This window comes from Heptranchias perlo, chromosome 12 (genome assembly GCF_035084215.1).
Source record: "Heptranchias perlo isolate sHepPer1 chromosome 12, sHepPer1.hap1, whole genome shotgun sequence".
Taxonomy (NCBI): Eukaryota; Metazoa; Chordata; class Chondrichthyes; order Hexanchiformes; family Hexanchidae; genus Heptranchias; species Heptranchias perlo.
The window spans coordinates 59,121,698-59,142,630 of NC_090336.1; the positions used below are offsets into that span (position 1 = coordinate 59,121,698).

General features: G+C 46.1%; 1 protein-coding gene across 2 annotated transcripts in view; it reads left to right on the plus strand.

The window, feature by feature from the left end:
• Window positions 1-20,933, plus strand: part of LOC137328065 (uncharacterized) — a 138,900-nt gene that overhangs the window by 7,723 nt on the left and 110,244 nt on the right. The window contains exon 2 of one of the 2 annotated variants that reach the window (XM_067994191.1): window positions 5,758-5,828. The gene's annotated coding sequence lies outside the window, so the exon portion shown is untranslated. The remainder of the gene's footprint in view (window positions 1-5,757; window positions 5,829-20,933) is intronic. The other variant, XM_067994192.1, reaches the window with a different exon arrangement.

The following is a 20,933-nucleotide window of genomic DNA, read 5'->3' on the forward strand; positions in this document are numbered from 1 at the left end:
TTGGGGAGGGAGAGAGAGAGAATGGGGAGAGAGAGAGAATGGGGAGAGAGAGAGAATGGGGAGAGAGAGAGAATGGGGAGAGAGAGAGAATGGGGAGAGAGAGAGAATGGGGAGAGAGAGAGAATGGGGAGGGAGAGAGAATGGGGAGGGAGAGAGAATGGGGAGGGAGAGAGAATGGGGAGGGAGAGAGAATGGGGAGGGAGAGAGAATGGGGAGGGAGAGAGAATGGGGAGGGAGAGAGAATGGGGAGGGAGAGGGAATGGGGAGGGAGAGAGGGAGAGAGAGAATGGGGAGGGAGGGAGGGAGAGAGAGAATGGGGGAGGGAGGGAGGGAGAGAGAGAATGGGGAGGGAGGGAGGGAGAGAGAGAATGGGGAGGGAGGGAGGGAGAGAGAGAATGGGGAGGGAGGAGGGAGAGAGAGAATGGGGAGGGAGGGAGGGAGAGAGAGAATGGGGAGGGAGGGAGGGAGAGAATGGGGAGGGAGGGAGAGAATGGGGAGGGAGAGAGAGAATGGGGAGGGAGAGAGAGAATGGGGAGGGAGAGAGAGAATGGGGAGGGAGAGAGAGAATGGGGAGGGAGAGAGAGAATGGGGAGGGAGGGAGAGAATGGGGAGGGAGGGAGAGAATGGGGAGGGAGGGAGAGAATGGGGAGGGAGGGAGAGAATGGGGAGGGAGGGAGAGAATGGGGGAGGGAGGGAGAGAATGGGGAGGGAGGGAGAGAATGGGGAGGGAGGGAGAGAATGGGGAGGGAGGGAGAGAATGGGGAGGAGGGAGAGAATGGGGAGGGAGGGAGAGAATGGGGAGGGAGGGAGAGAATGGGGAGGGAGGGAGAGAATGGGGAGGGAGGGAGAGAATGGGGAGGGAGAGAGAGAGAATGGGGAGGGAGAGAGAGAGAATGGGGAGGGAGAGAGAGAGAATGGGGAGGGAGAGAGAGAATGGGGAGGGAGAGAGAGAATGGGGAGGGAGGGAGGGAGAGAGAGAATGGGGAGGGAGGGAGGGAGAGAGAGATGGGGAGGGAGGGAGGGAGGGAGAGAGAGAATGGGGAGGGAGGGAGGGAGAGAGAGAATGGGGAGGGAGGGAGAGAGAGAATGGGGAGGGAGAGAGAGAGAGAATGGGGGGGAGGGAGGGAGGGAGAGAGAGAATGGGGGGGGAGGGAGGGAGAGAGAGAATGGGGGGGGAGGGAGGGAGGGAGAGAGAGAATGGGGGGGGAGGGAGGGAGGGAGAGAGAGAATGGGGGGGGAGGGAGGGAGGGAGGGAGAGAATGGGGGGGGAGGGAGGGAGGGAGGGAGAGAGAGAATGGGGAGGGAGGGAGGGAGAGAGAGAATGGGGGGGGAGGGGGGGAGGGAGAGAGAGAATGGGGGGGGGAGGGAGGGAGAGAGAGAATGGGGGGGGAGGGAGGGAGGGAGAGAGAGAATGGGGGGGGAGGGAGGGAGGGAGAGAGAGAATGGGGGGGGAGGGAGGGAGGGAGAGAGAGAATGGGGGGGGGAGGGAGGGAGGGAGAGAGAGAATGGGGAGGGAGGGAGGGAGGGAGAGAGAGAATGGGGAGGGAGAGAGAGAATGGGGGGGGAGGGAGGGAATGGAGAGGGAGAGAGGGAGAGAGGGAGAGAAGGGGGAGGGAGAGAAGGGGGAGGGAGAGAGAGAGAGAGAGAGAAGGGGGCGGGGGGAGAGAGAGGGAGAGAGAGGGAGAGAAGGGGCGGGAGAGAGGGAGAGAAGGGGGCGGGAGAGAGGGAGAGAAGGGGGCGGGAGAGAGGGAGAGAAGGGGCGGGGAGAGAGGGAGAGAAGGGGGCGGGAGAGAAGGGGGCGGGAGAGAGAGAGAAGGGGGAGAGAGAATGGGGAGGGAGAGAGAGAATGGGGAGGGAGAGAGAGAATGGGGAGGGAGAGAGAGAATGGGGAGGGAGAGAGAGAATGGGGAGGGAGAGAGAGAATGGGGAGGGAGAGAGAGAATGGGGAGGGAGAGAGAGAGAATGGGGAGGGAGAGAGAGAGAATGGGGAGGGAGGGAGGGAGAGAGAGAGAATGGGGAGGGAGGGAGGGAGAGAGAGAATGGGGAGGGAGAGAGAGAATGGGGAGGGAGGGAGAGAGAGAATGGGGAGGGAGAGAGAGAGAGAATGGGGGGGGGAGGGAGGGAGAGAGAGAATGGGGGGGGAGGGAGGGAGAGAGAGAATGGGGGGGGAGGGAGGGAGGGAGAGAGAGAATGGGGGGGGAGGGAGGGAGGGAGAGAGAGAATGGGGGGGGAGGGAGGGAGAGAGAGAATGGGGGGGGAGGGAGGGAGAGAGAGAATGGGGGGGTAGGGAGGGAGAGAGAGAATGGGGGGGGAGGGAGGGAGGGAGAGAGAGAATGGGGGGGGAGGGAGGGAGGGAGAGAGAGAATGGGGGGGGAGGGAGGGAGGGAGAGAGAGAATGGGGGGGGAGGGAGGGAGGGAGAGAGAGAATGGGGGGGGAGGGAGGGAGGGAGAGAGAGAATGGGGGGGGAGGGAGGGAGGGAGAGAGAGAATGGGGGGGGAGGGAGGGAGGGAGAGAGAGAATGGGGGGGGGAGGGAGAGAGAGAATGGGGAGGGAGAGAGAATGGGGAGGGAGAGAGAGAGAATGGGGAGGGAGGGAGGGAGGGAGAGAGAGAATGGGGAGGGAGGGAGGGAGAGAGAGAATGGGGATGGAGGGAGGGAGAGAGAGAATGGGGAGGGAGGGAGGGAGAGAGAGAATGGGGAGGGAGAGAGAGAATGGGGAGGGAGAGAGAGAGAATGGGGGGGGGAGGGAGGGAGAGAGAGAATGGGGGGGGAGGGAGGGAGGGAGAGAGAGAATTGGGGGGGGAGGGAGGGAGGGAGAGAGAGAATGGGGGGGGGAGGGAGGGAGGGAGAGAGAGAATGGGGGGGGAGGGAGGGAGAGAGAGAATGGGGGGGGAGGGAGGGAGGGAGAGAGAGAATGGGGGGGGAGGGAGGGAGGGAGAGAGAGAATGGGGGGGGAGGGAGGGAGGGAGAGAGAGAATGGGGGGGGAGGGAGGGAGGGAGAGAGAGAATGGGGGGGGAGGGAGAGAGAGAATGGGGAGGGAGAGAGAGAGAGAATGGGGAGGGAGAGAGAGAATGGGGAGGGAGAGAGAGAATGGGGAGGGAGAGAGAGAATGGGGAGGGAGAGAGAGAATGGGGAGGGAGAGAGAGAATGGGGAGGGAGAGAGAGAATGGGGAGGGAGAGAGAGAATGGGGAGGGAGAGAGAGAATGGGGAGGGAGAGAGGGAGAGAAGGGGGGAGGGAGAGAAGGGGGAGGGAGAGAGAGAGAGAGAGAGAAGGGGGTGGGGGGAGAGAGAGAGAGAGAGGGAGAGAAGGGGGCGGGAGAGAGGGAGAGAAGGGGGCGGGAGAGAGGGAGAGAAGGGGGCGGGAGAGAGGGAGAGAAGGGGGCGGGAGAGAAGGGGGCGGGAGAGAGAGAGAAGGGGGCGGGGAGAGAGAGAGGAGGGAGAGAGAGGGAGAGAAGGGGGAGGGAGGGAGGGAGAGAGAGAGAGGGAAAGAAGGGGGCGGGGGGGAGAGAGAGAGAGAGAGAGAGAGAAGGGGGCGGGGGAGAGAGAGAGAGGAGGGGGAGAGGGAGAGAGAGGGAGGGAGGGAGAGAGAGAGAGAGAGAGAGAGAGATAGAAGGGGGCGGAGAGAGAGAGAGAGAGAAGGGGGCCTGGGGAGCGAGAGAGAGAGAGAAGGGGGCGGGGGTAGAGAGGGAGAAGGGGACGGAGGGAGGGAGAGAGAGAGAGAGAGAGAGAGAAGGGACGGACGGATAGAGGGAGGGAGGCAGGCAGGCAGGCAGAGTGGAGTAGAGGGAGGAGGGGAGAGGGAGGAGGGGAGAGGGAGGAGGGGAGAGGGAGGAGGGGAGAGGGAGGAGGGGAGAGGGAGGAGGGGAGAGGGAGGAGGGGAGAGGGAGGAGGGGAGAGGGAGGAGGGGAGAGGGAGGGAGGGAGGGAGAGAGAGAGAGAAAAATAGGAGGGTGATAGAGATACCGTGGCGAGAGATGGGGTGGGAGGTGGAGAGAGATCAGGAGACGAGAAGAGAGTGGAGAGAAGTTAAAGGGGAGAAGAGGAGAGGTAAAATAATGATGACAGTAAAAGCACAACACAGGCCATGTTTCACTTGGACTGAATTGTTAAATTTTACTGAAGTAGAAAATTAGAGAACAACAGTGTGTACAACACAAGGCTGTGAAAGGGCCTGGGTAATTATAGCAGGAATTCAGTTTTTTGAAATACAAAGTAAAAAGCTAACTAAGTTGCCAAAGTTTTTGAAATACAAAGTATCAATGGTTATGCTGGAAGATTTTGCACCTGCGACATAATCCTTCACAGAGCTACTCCTGGACAGTGTCACACAAGTTGGCCAGTCTAGTACAAGTGTACAGGGTCATATCAGCCACATTGGACAGATTCTGGTCTATTAGTCACCTGGAGGATGCAGGAGAAGGCATTCAGCAGATACATTTAAACTATCAATGAAACTGCAGTCTGCTGACTCCAGATTCACATAGAAACATAGAAAATGGGAGCAAGAGTCGGCCATTCGGCCCTTCGGGCCTGCTCCGCCATTCAAAATGATCATGGCTGATCGTCTAACTCAGTACCCTGTTCCCGCTTTTTCCCCATATCCCTTGATCCCTTTAGCATTAAGAAATATATCTGTCTCCTTCTTGAATACATCTAATGACTTGGCCTCCACTGCCTTCTGTGGTAGAGAATTCCACAGGTTCACCACCCTCTGAGTGAAGAAATTTCTCCTCATCTCGGTCCTAAATGGCATACCCCGTATCCTGAGACTGTGACCCCTGGTTCTGGACTCCCCAGCCATCGGGAACATCCTCCCTGCATCTAGTCTGTCCAGTCCTGTTAGAATTTTATATGTTTCGATGAGATCACCTCTCATTCTTCTAAACTCTAGTGAACATAGGCCTAGTCGACCCAATCTCTCCTCCTACGTCAGTCCTGCCATCCCTGGAATCACAGTGCTGATCATGCAGTTGCAGGGGAGATTAGCGCGATAGCTTGTCTGCTCATTCAGAATCGCTTGAGTCCTCTGAAGGCTGGTCCACCGGATTGTTAACGTGCAGTGCCCTGTGCTCGATAGGCCACTCTGTCCATCGAGTGCGACAGTGCAGAATCCTGCAAGGGTTAGGAAAAAATCCTGTAAAAAAAAAAAAAAATACCTTATTTGGTATTAATTTTGTACATGTTGGTAAACAACGTGCATACTTACATTGGAATTATAGGGGTTTAAAAAAATCTGCACTTTCAGACATAATGTACAGAGATGTCATTTTTGGAAAATACAGTGAGATAAAGAACCTGTGCATGATATAAAAAAATTATGTTTGAATTCTTCAGTGATGTTTAATGATCTCATATTTTGCAACCAATAATTATTCATAATTTTGATGTTTGCTTGCCCCCTGTGCAATAATTAACATCTTTGCATAGAATTACATAGACCATACAGCACAGAAAGAGACCATTCGGCCCAACAGGTTTAGGCCGGTGTTTATTCGCCGGTGTTTATGCTCCACATGAGCCTCCTCCCACCTTACTTCATCTCACCCCATCAACATATTCCTTCTATTCCTTTTTCCCCTCCTGTGTTTATCTAATTTCCCCTTAAATGCATCCGTGTGATTATTGTGCTCATTTTTTAAATGTGCGCGGTGATAAGGAGTGGTCCTTGAACGTTTTCCCATGCACAATGTTTTTGGCTCTAATTCATATTTTTCTTCCCAGTCCTATAACAGTAATATTTTCCCTCCTCCGTTTAGCAGATCTCCAGTCCTACCTCTGTTGAACTGATCTTCCTTGCGAAGCCTTCTGTGGCGTGTTGAACATTCAGGTAGAGGAAACAGGAAAAGGTTTCATTAGCCGGTTTAATCGAATTTGTAATCATGTTGGCATAATCTGTTTATGAAAGGATGACGATTGTTTTCAGTTTCTTACAGTCATAATTTCATTGGTGTACCAATTCAAGGTCCGTCAAACAGAACAGAAGCGAGCTTGAAATAATATGTAGGCAGGATACATCTAGACTACTTGGAGCTCATCTAGTAATTAGACTTGGATTCATCATTTAATTATTTCTTTTTTTTGATGCATTAATTATGATTTTAGAGCAATTTTTAAATAGTGTTTTCCCCCTGAAAGAAACGATGTGTAGACTTTTTAATTTAATTTTTTTTTACCTTTGTCTGGGTTTTCCAACTGGGAAGGGATCTTGGGACCTATGGGTCTGCCAGGACATTGGATTGTGTTCATCTATCATGAGAATTTTGTAATTGTTGATGTACTGGCATGTTTATTACTGTCTGGCACACTAATAGAAATGTTTTTCTGCAGTGAGAGCACGGTTTTCCTTTGGGTAACTAACACTGGGAAGTTAGAACAGAGGGTTCCTCAGGAATGTGTCACTTTTTTTCAGGGATTCTCTGGAAGTGTGCCCATATTTCTCTGGGGGTCGCCCCATAGAGACACGTTTGTACAGCTCTGACTTAGGGTCCCAGTAGCGTTGCCAACCCTCCAGGAGTGTCCTGGAGTCTCCAGGAATTAAAGATTGACCTCCTGGACACTGCTGTTTGCAAATCCGGGAGAAAAATCATTGGGGTATTAAAAAGAAATTGTATCTTCTTTTAATTTTTATTTATTAGATCTAAAAATATTGGGGGGAAAAGTCTATTTGACTGGGCGGGTCAGTCGGAGACAGGAGGTCATGTAACGAAACTTCCAGGAATACATCCTACCAGAGCTGGCAACCTAAAGCCCCAGTGTCAATCCTTCTTGTCGGTAACGTGCGCTCTCTTTGCAGTGAGTAAGCATTTACTTTACACATATACTTGGACAGTTCAACCTAGCAACAGAAAGACTTTGGAGATTCAGGATAACCAACAGACAACTGGATTAAAAAAGAATTCTATCATCGTAGCGCTGGCACAGAATAGTTGATAGGGTCACTGTGGCACTTGTCACTGCAGCTGATTTAGAAGAAGGCAGGTTTTGAGTTGTATGCAGCAGCGACTGAAATAGAAACAAAAAAGTTGCCTTTCGAAGAGGATCTATTCTCCATTGTTACCATTAGTTTTTCTTTTTTAAAAAGAATAATGCTTTAATTCTCGATCCTGTGTTTAAATTGCAGGCACAGGTTCAGAGAACTGGTGGCAACATTGAGCCAACTGTGCACATGCAAGATTATGCACGGATGACTGCAATTGTTTGCAAGTCTCGATCAAGTTAATACTTTAAAAATTCAGCCTGTGTACAGCTTGTGAGAAATCAAAGGGAGCTTGCCACATGTGGGGGAGTTGGGATGGTGGGGAGGGGGGACATTGTCTGTGAGTACTTTTCATTTCTTTGTTTGGCTGTTCCTGGCAGTAACTGGAATTGGCTTCGGAGCATGGCCTGGTTTACTATCAGAACAAGTGATACCAGTAGCTCAGCTCCTACAAGGCCAGAACCAGACATAGCAGAGCTACAAATCTGGCCAGTATTCTTTGTGAGTGACACAGTGGAGAATGTAGAGTCCCTGTGTAGGGGGTGGTGGGTTTTACACGATCCTATGCAGACGATAGTAGAGCTGCCAATATAAAAGTGTCTATTGTTGGTCCGTGAGAGTTTCAAGGTCTGATGCAGAGTGAAATTTCTAAGTGAACAAGACTGCATTTGGGCGCATTATGGATGTGCTGTGTTAGTATCTCTGTAACCTCCTCCAGCCCTACAACCCTCCGAGAACACCGTGTTCCTCCAATTCTGGCTTCTTGGGCATCCCCAATTTCCTTCGCCCCACCATTGGCGGCTGTGCCTTCAGCTGTCTGGGCATTTAACTTTGGAATTCCCTCCCCAAACCTGACCACCTCTCTACCTCTCTCTTCCGTTAAGATGCTCCTTAAAGCCTATCTCTTTGACCAAGCTTTTGGCCATTTGTCTTAATATCTCCCTATGTGGCTTGGTGTCAAATTTTGTCTGATACGCTCCTTTGCCTGATAACCTCCTGTGAAGCGCCTTGGGATGTTTTACCAAGTTGAAGGCACATATAAATGCAAGTTCTTTTAGAATGAGCGCAGCATATTTACTAAATCCAAGCAGAAAATTGACAGTTTTAGTGAATTCAATGTGAGTTCCTATTATAATGTGTCCAAGCACTTGTATATAGTATAGCATATAGAAGAAATCCATTTCTTTGGGGATGAGTTTTTAATGGTTTGCCTACATAGCAATAGCGACTTCACGTTAAAAGTAATGCATTGTTTGTGAATGTTCTGGGATGTCCTGCAGGTATGATAAGGTGCTAAATAAATGCAAATTCATTGTTAAGTCATCAATTCCTATTCTGCCTGGGATGATTCCTGATCAAGTCTTGTTGACTGTATCATTACTCACATCTTTTTAATCATTTTGGTTCAATAAATGTTTTATCATTAAGACTAACCATGGCCCCATTTGACTGAACACGAGTTAATGAAAGGGTTGTTAAACAAAGACATTGTTAGAATTACAAAGCATCTTGTGCTCCTCATGCCTGAATTGTGTTTTCAGGAGTATTTGAGGATCGTGTTTTTGATCCTTGGATAAAGTTTACTGTTGGAGTCGTTTTGCACTGTGATATTTATTGTCGTGTGCAGAATCACCATCGTGACGCACTCAAAACTCTGCTAAAGGACCAACACAGGCCAAACACTATTAACCTTAATGAGGAGTGTTTGATGGTGGGGAAAGAGACAGTTGATACTGGATTTCCCTGTCAATAAACCACTCTGACAGTCAAAACAAACACATAGTAGGACCATCTAAGGAGCAGGCAGATTGCTAATGCAGACGGGAAATCTCATCTTTCTTTTAATGCCTGCTTTCTGCTCTTTCTTGCTGTCTGGCTTAACATAAGATCTCCAGGTTGGTTGGTTTGAGTAATTTTTAGTTTCCATTAAGTACCCCAAACAAATGTCAAAATTAATAAATTATGTTTATCAGTGGATAAATGGTTGTGAATCAAATGTCATTTATTTTCTTTCATCGACTATTGCAAGAGTAGGACAAGGGGACATGGGTTCAAACTAGTAAAAGGTAATTTTGCGTTTGATATTAGGGAATTCTTCTTCACACAAAGGGTGATTAATACACGAAATGGAACTCCAGATAGAGTAGTGGGAGGAAAAAATACCTGGAATCATATGAGAAACAATGGGATGCATCATTGGGATGATCTTAGAGTCTTTTTAGATGGGTGGATTAAGATTGATCAAATGGCCTGTCTCATCCATAATTACCTTGCAAACTAGCGACTAATCTCTATACTGACTAGTCGACTACTTGTGATTTCTCATGGGCGGTGTCTGATTTATACATTCTTTAAAAACAGTAGGCCTGACACAATAAATATTAGCAGAACTTTACAGTAGCACAGCAAATAACTAAATACATGAGCATAGATAGCATATTTCATCACTATCCAGTGACCACATACCTTGTAGCTGTGATACAGTTAGAACATGAGTCTTTCTATTAGCACTCTTGCCTCTGAGTCAGAAGGTTGTGGGCTCAAGCCATGCTCTAATTGAATGGCGGAATATGCTTGAGGGGCTGAATGACCTACTCCTGTTCCTATGTTCAAGACTTGAGCACATACTCTAGGCTGACATTTCAAAAGAGAAAGAAAAAACTTACATTTATACAGCACCTTTCAGGTCCTCAGGATGTCCCAAAGTGCTTTGCAGCCAATGAATTACTTTTGAAATGTGGTCACTATTGTTCGGTAGGGTAATGTGGCAACCAATTTGTGCACAGCACTGAACCACAAACAGCAAGTGAGGTAAATGACCAGTTAATTTGTTCTTTGGAATTTGTTGAGCAATGAATGTTGACTAGGACACGGGGAGAACTCCCTGCTCTTCTTTGACTGGTGCCCTTTGACCTCTGTAGGCAGTCGGGATCTCTAACGTTTGATCCAAAAAGACAGTACTGAGGGAGTGCTGCACCTTTGGAGGTGCCGTCTGTTGGATGAGGCATTAAAACAAGGCTGGATCTGTTCAGGTGGATGTAAAAGATTCCTTGGTACTTCTTGAAGAAAAGCATGGAATTCACTCAATGTGTCCTGGCCAATATTCATCCCTCAACCAGCAGCACCAAAACAGTGTAACTGGATGTTTATCTCTTTACTGTTTGTAGGACCTTGCTATGGGCAAATTGGCTGCCACATACTTGAAAACGACTACACTTGAAAAGTAATTCATTGGGTGTGAAGTGCTTTGGTACATTCTGAGGGTGTGATAAACCATCCTGTAAATACATAGAATTACATAGAATTTTCAGCACAGAAACAGGCCATTCAGCCCAACTGGGCTAAGCCGGTGTTTATGCTCCACGTGAGCCTCTTCTCACCTCTCCTCCTCTAATCCTATCAGCATATCCTTTTATTCCTTTCTCCCTCATGTGTTTATCGAGTTTCCCCTTAAATGCATCTATGTTATTCGCCTCAACTACTCCTTGTGGTAGTGAGTTCCATATTCTAACCACTCTCTGGGTAAGGAAGTTTCTCCTGAATTCCCTATTAGTCGCTATCATATATCTATAGCCCCTAGTTTTGGTCTTCCCCCACAAATGGAATACAAGCTCCTTCTTTCTTAACACAACTGATGTTATGAACTATGATGAACAACTTTTTATTTCCCCCCCCCACTCCCTGCAGTTGTTTTGTAACATCGTCAGTGAGACTTAACTTGCAAAGAGTTCCTGGTCTTGACAGTGTGAGGGAGATGAATTGTCATCATTGAAACCCTTGTTAGGCCGGAATGTTCCAGCCATCATGTCACTCCAGTCATGCATCTTAATTCGGCTCCCTTATAGCAATAAGTACAGTAATTCCTCCAAACTAGTTTCCCTGATCACGTATCAGCACTCACTGCCTTTTTAAAAAAAAATCATTCTCCGGATGTGGGTGTCGCTGGCAAGGCCAGCATTTATTGCCCATTTCTATTGATACAACTGAGTGGCTTCCGGAGGGCAGTTAAGAGTCAATGACGTTGGTGTGGGACCGGAGTCGCAAATAACAACAACTTGCATTTGTATAGCACCTTTAACATAGTAAAAACGTCCCAAGGTGCTTCACAGGTGCGATTTATCAACAAAAACTTGACACCGAGCCACATAAAGAGGTGTTAGGATAGGTAACCAAAAGCTTAGTCAAAGAGGTAGATTTAAGGAGCGTCTTAAAGAAGGAGAGAGAGGTAGAGAGGCGGAGAGGTTTAGGGAGGGAATTCCAGAGCTTAGAGCCTAGGCAGCTAAAGGCACAGCCATCAATGGTGGAGCGATGAAAATTGGGGATGCGCAAGAGGCAAGAATTGGAGGAGCGCAGAGATCTCGGAGGGTTGTAGGGCTGGAGGAGGTTACAGAGATAGGGAGGGTCGAGGCCATTGAGGGATTTGTAAACAAGGATGAGAATTTTAAAATCGATGCATTCCGGGACCGGGAGCCAATGTAGGTCAGCGAGCACAGGGGTGATGGGAGAATGGGACTTGGTGCGAGTTAGGATACGGGGAGCAGAACTTTGGATGAGCTCAAGTTTATGGAGGATGGAAGATGGGAGGCCATCCAGGAGAGCATTGGAATTTTCGAGTCTAGAGGTAACAAAGGCATGGATGAGCTGAGGCAAGGACGGAGACGAGTGATGTTACGGAGGTGGAAGTAGGCAGTCTTGGTGATGGAGTGGAAGTCAGACCGGGTAAGGATGCCATGTTTTCCTTCCCTGAAAGACATTAGTGAACCATTTGGGTTTTTACGACAATCCAACAGCTTCACGGTCACTTTTACTGACACCAGCTTTTTATTTCCAGATTTATTTTTAAACTGAACCCAAATTCTCAAACTGCCATGGTGAGTTGCCTTGTTTGTTTTATGCTGTTGGGTGAGGTGCATTATGAGGTAGCGTCAAAACTTACAGTAAATAAAACTGATATTCCATGTTCCAAAAAAAAAGGCGCACAGTGTTGGCTGCAACTTGATTGCAGGACTTCACTTACCAGAGAATGGAATACATGGTTTTCCCATCAGAAAACTGTAATAATTTATCTTTTCCATTTTCAATTACCGTCCTCTGAGTGCTTCCCTGATTTTGATTGTGTCCTTAGCTAAATGTGGCCAACACAGGTTGAACTTCTGCTGTGTCACTTATTAACTCTGCTGCTCACGTCTTGCGTCTCGCCAAGTCCCACTCGCCCATCAACCTCCCCACTGTCCTCACTGGCCTACATTGGCTCACTGGCCTACATTGGCTCACTGGCCTACATAGGCACACGGACTCCCCACTCATCAGATTTCAAATCCTCATTCTTGCCTTCAAGTCTCTCCAAGGCCTCATCCGAACTGATCTCTGCAATCTCCTCCAGCCTCCCACCCACCGCGCACTCTGGTCCCACCACAGTGTGAATACTCCTCTCCCTTCGTCCCATCGTTGGTGGCTGAGCCTTCAACTGCCTTGGCCCCGATCTCTGAAATTCTTTGCCTAAACACATCCAGCGCTCTCTCCACCTTTTTAAAAAACCTTCTCATAACCCATTTTTTCAACCATAGAATCATAGAAGTTTACAACATGGAAACAGGCCCTTCGCCCAGTTTATACCACTAAGCTAGTCCCAGTTGCCTGCACTTGGCCCATATCCCTCTATACCCATCTTACCCATGTAACTGTCCAAATGCTTTTTAAAAGACAAAATTGTACCCGCCTCTACTACTGCCTCTGGCAGCTCGTTCCAGACACTCACCACCCTTTGAGTGAAAAAATTGCCCCTCTGGACCCTTTTGTATCTCTCCCCTCTCACCTTAAATCTATGTCCCCTCGTTATAGACTCCCCTACCTTTGGGAAAAGATTTTGACTATCTACCTTATCTATGCCCCTCATTATTTTATAGACTTCTATAAGATCACCCCTTAACCTTAGTTTTGGTCGCCCTTCCTAACCTCTCCCTTTCTGGCTCGGGGTCTGTTTCCTCACTAGCCGTGGGATGTTTTTAAATGCTAAAGGTGTTATATAAATTCTAGTTGTGAAGCAGATTATACCTGTCCTGAATATAGTTTTGTGGCACTATCTCAAGTCAGAGTGCTCCCTCTTGCTTGCTCACTCTCTTGTGAAAATATATATATTTTTTAAAAACTTACTTTGTATGGATTCAAATGTATTTTTCTTGATAGATTTGTGAACTTGCAAACATAAATGTCAATACATTCCCAATAGAATATTCATAATTATTACTGATCCAAAGATGGACTAATTTATTTTTAATTTTGGTTTCTGTTGTGTAAATGATGTACAGAGATGTAGAATATTGAGAACAGTTATATATCCCAAGTTTACAAATCAGTTATTAGGGAATATATCTTATCACATCGCATGACCTTTCATATGTTTTCAGATGCATCGATTACACCATCCTCTTCCCTGTTGTGTAACAGTCACCCCTTTCATTACAACAGTGACTACACTTCGAAAAGTACTTCATTGGCTTCAAAGTGCTTTGGGACGTCCTGAGGTCACGAAAGGTGCAATATAAATGCAAGATCTTTCTTTCTATCTTTTCTTTTAGTAGATACCCAACCTGCTCATTAGTAAGGAATCCATTACAATCCACATACTCTGACAGCAGCAGCATTGGTCTCGAATTGCCACATTATACTTTCCAAAAGGAGTCATTAAACAAGACACTGAAGTCATTTTGAGTTTTAGTTTTGATTCGAAAAGTAAGAGTGTTGTATTGTGTTCTTCAAAATAAATTCAGTCTCATAGATAGATAGATATGTTTGACCAAGTTTTGTAAGAAATGCCTTCTAAAATGTGTCTGTAGTAAAGTAAAACCAAACCTTCATTGTTTTTGCCTCGATCTCTGAAGTTCCATCTGTCTATCAATCATTTTTACATATGTATGTGAGTCTAGCATGCATTCATCACACTCCAACTGTTATACTTTGTTAGCAAAATTTTATAATGACTAGTTTTTTTTTTAAAAAGCCAGTCACTTCACTGTGGGTTCTCCTGACCTGGAGCCTGAAACCACTTACAATTGTCCTCTAGTTAACCTCATGAGTTTACAAGCAGCTAGAATCTGTTCAATTTACTTTCTTTTTCTTTTTTAAAAAAAGATTGTTTTTGCATCTGTAACAAAGTGTGATGGATACATGCTAAACTGTTTTCCACTGGGAATACTTAATAGTGACCTTTAAAGAGATAGGCTGGCAGCTAAACAGCGCAACCACGCTCCAGACCTTAGACCGCCTGTGAGCAACGACACAGGAGGGTTCGCTAGCAGTATTAAAATCTACAAAATCTTACAAGTAGGATATACCATTTAAATTTTATAATGACTTTATAACTTTGGGGTTACTTATATTTTTGAACAGAAACTTTAATTCCTGATTGATCAGTGATCACTGGTTAGCTGGATTTTTAATTCAATATGAAATTTGTCCCAAACTGATAGTGAAAGCAACATTGCAGTTTGAAGAAGCATTTTCACGAGGGAATAATGTGACTACAGATCACGGGGCAGGAGAGCTGTCACTGCAGTCAATTCTGCCCTCTAATGTCGAGTTCATGAATTGCAGTAAGCCAAGGGGGAAAAAAAACCTAACAGTAGCTAGAAAATAGAAACCCCATTATGATTTAGTTTTATCAGTTTCCTTTTAGTTCCGCTGAAATCGGACTTCAATGTTTATTACTTGTGCCTCCTTAAAACAAAAGGGCACTTACAAGTTTGTTTCTCTGTCGCTTCTCCTTCTCTGCAAACTCCATATTTAAATAAAAAGGTAAATGACGCCATCAGGCAAGGTTAGGCCTCAAAAGCCTCTGGTACTTTTTAATGAACATTGCTGTACTTGGCCACAATATTGTACAAAGTGTGGGAATTCATGGGGTTTGTCAAAGGATTCCATGCTGCGCCAAATTATTTTCCTTAAAAGTAGTGCTCACCTTATATTTGTTCTCAGAAGTGAATCAACTTGATTTGGCCCGGATATTAAAAGAAAGAACGAACTTGCATTTATAAAGCGTTTTTCACCACCTCAAGACGTTCTGAAGCGCTTTACAGCCAATGATGTACTTTTGAAGTGTTCACACTGTTGTATCCTAACTGGCACCAAGTCCCATTCACCCATCACCCCCTGTGCTCACTGACCTGCAACATCTCAATTTTAAAATTCTCATCCTTGTTTACAAATCCCTCCATGGCCTCGCCCCTCCCTATCTCTGTAACCTCCTCCAGCCCTACAACCCTCCGAGATCTCTGTGCTCCTCCAATTCTGGCCTCTTGTGCATCCCTGATTTTAATCGCTCCACTATTGGCGGCCGTGCCTTCAGCTGCCTGGGCCCTAAGCTCTGGAATTCCCTCCCTAATTCTCCGCCTCTCTACCTCTCTCTCCTCCTTTAAGTCGCTCCTTGAAACCTACCTCTTTGACCAAGTTTTTGGTCAAGTGTCCTAATATCTCCTTATGTGGCTCATTGTCAAATTTTGTTTGGTAACGCTCCCGTGAAGCACCTTGGGACGTTTTCCTATGTTAAAGGCACTATATAAATGCAAGTTATTGTTGGGATCTCTGCGGTCCTCCAACTCTGGCCACTTATGCATCCCCCACTTCCTTCGCCCATCCACAGCTTTTTGGGGGCGAGTCCAACCCCAATTGGGATACAGCAAGTATCTCTCCTTCAAAGCGGGAGAACAGTGCTAAAATTTCAGGGAGTGGTAGCCCATCCAAACTGAATTGAAACAAGAAATTAACTAGGAAAATGAAAGCAAAGTGGTAAAGTCAGGGAATATTGAAAAGAAACACTCCATGTGACGCCTTCTGACGATGAAGCAAATCCCAAAGATAATCAGGCAAAGCTCAAGACTGTTTTTCCATCCATCCTTTTCAGTATTGGTCTGCTGCCTTCCAAAGACAGAATCCCTGGCAGCCCAGCAACCTAATTGTCCAAGTCTTTACCTGTCACTCTCACCTACTTATCCTGTTCCCAACTAGACACTTGACCAGCTCTCCCTTTCTGATTCATACTATGTCTCCCTTTCTCCTCTTACTATCCCAGCTGTGCCAGTTTCTGGAGATTCTCCAAACTGTGCATTACGCACAGTTATAATCCACTGTCTGTTTCCTCAACTAATCCCCACATTTGTTTGTAAGAAGTTAACCTTCCCTTATTTTTCAATGCTTATATTTTTGGTGAATTTCTCTATTAAGATAAAGGATGGTAGGACTGAGGAATGGAATGTTTTTCTACTTTGGACAGTCAATGTTGATATTGAGCACACCTAAGTCAGGCATGGCCAGGTGCAAAATCGAGCTCCCTCCACTTTGCCATAAGAATATATTTTCAACCTAACTTCAAAAACAACTACACAATGATGAATTTTCCATTTCCTTCACTAGCCATCACTGTGGCTTCTGAATGACATTGGCAACATGGGTCAAATTGGACAAAGTTTGATCCCGAGAGCCTTTGCCCATTTAATCTCGGAGTCAGGTGGGCAGAGGTCTGAGCTGGGATACTACCCATGTAACCATGAGATGAGGTCCCCACCTCGCTACCCTTCTCTTTCTGAACAAGGGTGAATCGTTGGTCATTCCCATCATTATGATGATCTGCACCAATACCGTGACATTGCATTTCAATATGATTCATGGTCTGTGCTTGTAAACAAACAGAAGATGGTTCGCTCAACACGTTATTTGTGGTGATGGCAGTCCTTTGAGCTTCATTCCTTCCTGTGGAATTTCGTTGTACGTTCTTAGCAGTAGGAAGTCAGGCTATTTTTTTTTAAAAGTTCTGACGAAAGGTCTTCGACCTGAATCGTTAACTCTGTTTCTTTCTCCACAGATGCTGCCTGACTTGCTGAGCTTTTCCAGCATTTTCTGTTTTTAAGTCAGGCTATTTTGTTTTCTGATCATGTAAGAGTTGGAAGCATAGGATCCAATAGTTTAAAGTTCTGTGGCTGTGTTTAAAAGAGAGAAAGACTTGTATTTGTACAGTGCCTTTCATGACCTCAGGACATCCCAAAGTGCTTTACAGCCAATCAAATACTTTTGAAGTGTAGTCACTGTTGTAATGTAGGGAAACGCAGCAGCCAATTTGTGGTGTTGTTGAGGGATAAATATTGGCCAGGACACTGGGGAGAACTCTCCTGCTCTTCTTCGAAATAGTGCCATGGGATCTTTTACGTCCACCTGAGAGGACAGACGGGGCCTTGGTTTAACGTCTCATCTGAAAGGTGGCACCTCCGACAGTGCAGCACTCCCTCAGTACTGAGGGAGCCCAGATTTTATGCTCAAGCCTCTGGAGTGGGACTTGAACCCATAACCTTCTGATTCAGAGTCGATAATGTTACCACTGAGCCATGGCTGACACCGTGTATTTTATGGAGTTTTACTTCATCCTTCAGTAAGTTGCAGGTATTGAATTTATATATTATTTCCATATTACACTTACAACACCGGCACAGGCAGGATGGGCTGAATGGCCTCCCGCTGTGCTGTAAAATTCTATGAACACAAATGTGCCTGCTTGTTAGCCTCACACATTAAAGTTGTAGGGACTTTGTAGTCCCATTTTCTGGAAGCTTCCGTGCAATGTCGTGCACACTTGCAGGGTAATACTGGTTTCATTATATTAACTTGAAGCTGAACATTAAGCCTGTCGAGCAAAAAAAAACAATTATGTTAAAAGTGCAACATTTTAATTTTAAAAATGTCTATTTCCCACAGGATGTCTTGGAAAGGAAACATTCTTTAAGTGACAGACCTTTACCCAGAAGGTGATATTTCCACACCATATGGTTCATTATTACATTGCTGTTTGTGGGATCTTGCTGTGCGCAAATTGGCTGCCGCGTTTCCTACATTACAACAGTGACTACACTTCAAAGAAAGTGCTTAGTTAGCTGTAAAGCACTTTGGGACATCGTGAAAGGCACTACATAAATGCAAGTCTTTCTTTTACTTGAGGTTAGACACTGACCTTAATTTGACCTATCCAATTTAAAATGTGGCATTTTTGCCTTGATGGAATAAGTCCAGCACAAAGGGTCTCTGATTAAGGCAAAAGTGTTTCCGTATTGTTAAGCATATAAAGCGCTGATCAGTCAGGTGCAAAGTGTGCAGTTAAAATGCCCACAAATTAGTAACAACCCTTTTCGTGAATGTGTGCAAAAATCTATAACTTTTGAAGCCGAAGCCCATAATGTGTAGCTCTTGGCGGGATTCTCCGTTGCAGTTCTATTGAGAAGATACTGTGACTTCCAGATGTTTCATTTGACTCAGATCAAGATACTGGAGCTGGCTTGGAGAGACTTCTGACTCGGTCTGGATTGGCCTCAATGGTGAAGATATCTGGCTTAGAACTGAGAGGATATACTTAGCAGGAAAGGCTGAACAGATTGGGGCTCTTTTCTCTCGAAAAGAGAAGGTTTTTTTTTATTCATTCATGGGATGTGGGGGTCGCTGGCGAGGCCGGCATTTATTGCCCATCCCTAATTGCCCTTGAGAAGGTGGTGGTGAGCCGCCTTCTTGAACCGCTGCAGTCCGTGTGGTGAAGGTTCTCCCACAGTGCTGTTAGGAAGGGAGTTCCAGGATTTTAACCCAGCAACGATGAAGGAACGCCGATATATTTCCAAGTCGGGACGGTGTGCGACTTGGAGGGGAACGTGCAGGTGGTGATATTCCCATGTACCTGCTGTTCTTGTCCTTCTAGGTGGTAGAGGTCGCGGGTTTGGGAGGTGCTGTTGAAGAAGCCTTGGCGAGTTGCTGCAGTGCATCCTGTGGATGGTACACACTGCAGCCACAGTGCGCCGGTGGTGAAGGGAGTGAATGTTTAGGGTGGTGGATGGGGTGCCAATCAAGCAGGCTGCTTTTTCCTGGATGGTGTCGAGCTTCTTGAGTGTTGTTGGAGCTGCACTTCTTTGGGATAATTAAAGGGTTTGATAGGGTAGACGTAGAAAAAATGTTTCCACTTATGGGGAGACCACAGCTGGAGGTCATAAATATAAGATAGTCACTAACAAATGCAATAGGGAATTCAGGAGAAACTTCTTTCCCAAAGAGTAGTCAGAATGTGGAACGCACTACCACAAGTAGTAGTTGAGGCAAATAGCATAGATGCATTAAAGAGGAAGCTAGATAAGCACCTGAAGGATATGCTGATAGGGTGAGATGAAGAGGGTTGTGGGGAGGCTCGTTTGGAGCATGAATACCAGCATGGACCATTTGGACCGGGAATCAGTGTGGGTCAGCAAGCACGGGTGATGGGTGAATGGGACTTGGTGTGAGTTAGGATACCGGATAATGAGAAGTGTATTTACTCCTCATGTTGACTTCATTGTCAAGTGATTGCCTGCAAAGAGTATGTTGCTGTTATTCATGCGATAAACTGTGACTCCTTTAAAAGGGGATTACAGTTTTGGACAATGAGTTAAATAGTGCACAGCCTTTGTACAGAGTACACGGAAGATATTCACTGGATAACTGAAACACAATTTTAATTTTATAAGTGAGTTATGAAATGAGTTTATACCATGTTTTATTTTAGTTATTATTTTTAAAAATATTCTTAATTTGATTTTAGTGTAGCGTGTGCTTTAACAATCATTATAGTCAGGGGTCTTTGATTGCGATACTGAACATTTCCTCTCAGGCCATTTAGGTTAAATATTATGGGCTGTTGTAGCTCTGGATATAGTTGGTTGATTGCAGAGCTTCTGAAAAGATTTAATCTCCACGATGGCAGAATTTTTTTTTGATTCAAAATATTTAACAGCTCGATTCAGCTGCTGGCACCTAATATCCACAATGTACTGTGAAATATACTGCATATATTGAAATCGAGTTTGATTTAATTTTGAAGTATGATTCAGTCTTATTTTTTTCACTAATTTCGTAACCAGCCTTATGATAGAATCTTACAGCACAGAAGGAGGCCATTCGGCCCATCCTGCCTGTGCCGGCACTTTGAACTATCCAATTAGTCCCGCTCCCCCTGCTTTTTCCCCATAGGCCTGCAAATTTTTCCTTTTCAAGTGTATAATCCAATTGCCTTTTGAATCTGCTTCCACCACCCTTTCAGGCAGTGTGTTCCAGATCATCATAACTCGTGGAGTAAGAAAAATCTCATCATCTTCCCCCCCCCCCCCCCCGTGTTCTTTAGCCAGTTATCTTAAATTTGTGTCTGAACTGAAACCGTATCATCTGAACTGCACCGGCCCATATTCTTTGACCTGTTCAAGGGAGTTTACAGTATGGCAGCAGAGTGGAGGCTGAAAGTAAACTGTATGTAATGTTCATCTTTGATTAACCATAAAGTAAATTTTCTCCCATGGGGTTAAAGGTCACAGGAGTTGGTACAAGTGCTGCACAGTTCACAAGAGAAATCTGCTCACCTAAATTTAATTACACACTTAAGCAAAACATGCGTGTGCAGTGCTCTGTGACCTGAACCCAAGTGCTCTGCCCTGGGAAAGTGTGGCTTTGTAGACCAATTTTTGATGGATGTGTTCTTCAAGGGGAAATGGAAATGACATCTTGACGCAAAAGTAAATACAGTGAGCCATTTTAATGAAAAACTAAAAATGCTTCTCCTTTGTCCTTGAATAAGGTCATTAGTACCTGGATATGTATTTGCTGTAAAGTACGTTTATCAGTAGCTGTGCTGCTTGGTATCGAGTACGGAGCATGTTTACTACGCTGGAATATTATGCGTTTTCAAAACCCCATGAGGGGGGAAACTGCAGCCTTTAAACGCAGCAGAAACACTGCTGCCCTCTCTAGCCTCTGCAGGTTACCAGTGGCTGCCCCTGAGGAATGCGATTGGAGCTGGCAGCTGGGGAGGCCTCGTTCACACAGGTCTCAGATTGATGTTGTAAGCCGACAGACCTTACCATTTCCACATTCCATCATCGTACCCTGCAACACCTCAGCTCTGGCTGCCGC